Raw genomic sequence first — 2,733 nt, 5'->3', positions numbered from 1 at the left:
ACAGTGCTTCATACGGAGCCATACCAATAGAAGACTGGAAATTGTTGTTGTAGGTGAAACTCAACTAGTGGCAAATTCGCTCCCAACTCCCTGAGAAATCAATGACGCAAGCGCGAAGAAGATCCTCCAAAATCTGAATAACTCGCTCCGACTGCCCATCTGTCTGCGGATGGAAAGCTGTGCTAAACAGCAACTTCGTACCCAAAGTCGAATGCAAACTATTCCAAAATGAGGAAGGTGAATCTGGGATCTCTGTCGGATACGATCGAAACTGGAATACCATGGAGTCGGATTATCTCTCGGATATACAGCTCTGCATACTGAATCATGGTGAAAGTCGTCTTAATAGGCAAGAAGTGCGCTGATTTGGTAAGACGATCTACAATCACCCAAATAGCATTCGATCCCCTGGCTGACTTCGGCAATCCGGTCACAAATCCATGGTAATGTTCTCCCATTTCCACTCAGGAATAGGAAGAGGCTTATGCAAACCTGCTGGTCTCGTGATGCTCGGCCTTCACTAACTGACAGGTCAGACAACTCGGACACAAACCGTCTGATGTCCTTCTTCATCCCTGCCACCAATACAATAGCTGCAGATCTTTGTACATCTTCGTACTCCCAGGGTGAAGGAGTACGGGGACGTATGGGCCTCTATAAGATGTCTGCTCGGATAGAATCACTGCTAAAACCCATATCCTATCTCGGTATCTCACAATACCGTCGCTGACTGAATAAAAAACACTGCACTTGGCTTCATCTCTCTTCTTCCACTGTGCCAACTGTCATCTGCGGCCTGACCACTGCGAATACGGTCCAAAAGGGAAGACTGAATGGTCAAGGTAGATGACGAGGAACTCTACCTCGAGGGTAAGTCTCAAGATCAAACCTCTGCATCTCGATCTGAAGAGGTTTCTGCATCGTCAAATGAGCCATCACTGCGACTTTCCTGCTCAGTGCATCTGCAACTACATTAGCCTTACCCGGGTGGTAGCTAATGTCACAGTCGTAATCTTTCACAAGCTCCAACCAACGCCTCTGACGCATGTTCAGCTCCTTCTGCGTTAAAGAAATACTTGAGGCTCTTGTGGTCGGTAAGATCTGACACTTCTCTCCATACAGATAGTGCCTCCAAATCTTCAAGGCAAAAACTACGGCCGCTAACTCCAGATCATGGGTAGGGTAATTCTTCTCGTGGATTTTCAGCTGTCGAGAAGCATACGCTATCACTCTCCCATGCTGCATCAAAACTGCAACCTAAACCAAGCTTCGAAGCATCGGTATACAGAACAAACTCACCAGATCCTGACGGTTACTGCCAAAACGGGTGCTGAGAAAAGAGCTTGCTTCAAAGTATCGAAGCTCTCTGACACTCCTCGCTCCACACAAACTTCACATTTTTCTTTGTCAGTGCTGTGAGTGGAACGGAAATGGATGAGAATCCCTGAATGAACTTCCTGTAATATCCTGCTAGCCCAAGAAAACTGCGGATCTCGGATGCATTCTGAGGCACAACCCAATCTCTGACTGCAGCGACTTTCGCCGGGTCTACCTCAATGCCACTGCTAGAAACAATGTGGCCCAAGAACGCCACCTTCTCTAACCAGAATTCGCACTTACTGAACTTTGTGAATAGTTTGTGCTTCTGCAATGTCTGCAACACTGTGGTCAGATGCCTGCTGTGCTCCTCCCGACTCTTGGAGTAGACGAGAATGTCATCTATGAACACTATCACAAACTGGTCGAGGTACGGCTGAAATACGCGATTCATTAGATCCATGAAGATCGTTGGCGCATTCGTCAGACCGAACGGCATCACAAGGAACTCGTAGTGACCATAACGAGTCCTGAAAGCAGTCCTCGAGACATCAGCATCTCTCACCCTCAACTGGTGATAACCGGAACGCAGATCTATCTTGGAGAAAATCGAAGCTCCCTGCAACTGGTCAAACAGATCCTCAATCCTCGGCAGTGGGTATTTATTCTTCACTGTAACCCTGTTCAACTCCCGGTAGTCAATGCAAAGCCTCATCGAGCCATCCTTCTTTTTCACAAATAAGACCGGCGCGCCCCATGGAGAAAAGCTCGGGCGAATGAACTCCTTGTCGAGAAGTTCTGAATCTACTTCTTAAGCTCTGCCATCTCTGTCGGTGCTAGTCGGTACGGCCCTTTGGATATCGGAGCCGTACCTGGCATAAGCTCAATGGAAAACTCCACCTCTCTCTCGGGTGGCATACCAGAGACGTCTTCGGGAAAAAACGTCTTAGAAATCTCTGACAATCGGAACATCTGAGGCTGACTGGCTGGGTTCCTCGGGGACAGATAAAAAGGTCGCTAGAAATGCCCGACACCCTCTATGCATGAGTTTCCTAGCCTGAACATACGGAATAATGCGCGGTAAAGGAAAGTAAGTACCTGTCCGGCTCAAATAAGAACTGCTCCATTCCAGGCGGTCGGACAAGAACAGATCTCCGCTGGAAGTCTATCAACACTCTGTTCCTCAATAGCCAGTCCATCCCTAGGATGATGTCAAATTCCGGCATCGGTAGCACAATCAGATCCGCATAAACAAGATTACCGTGCAGCTCAAGGTCTATATTTCGTATAACATTGGTGGCTGCCATCTCCTCGCCTGAAGGCAACACTACTGAAAAGGCTATGTCTAGCCCAATGGTCTTGATCTTGAGAAAGTTTGCAAAGACCTCCGAAATAAACGAGTGAGTGGCCCCTGAA

The sequence above is a fragment of the Primulina tabacum genome, unplaced genomic scaffold, assembly GCF_025594145.1.
Source record: "Primulina tabacum isolate GXHZ01 unplaced genomic scaffold, ASM2559414v2 Contig686, whole genome shotgun sequence".
Taxonomy (NCBI): Eukaryota; Viridiplantae; Streptophyta; class Magnoliopsida; order Lamiales; family Gesneriaceae; genus Primulina; species Primulina tabacum.
Note: the sequence above shows the minus strand (reverse complement) of the source record.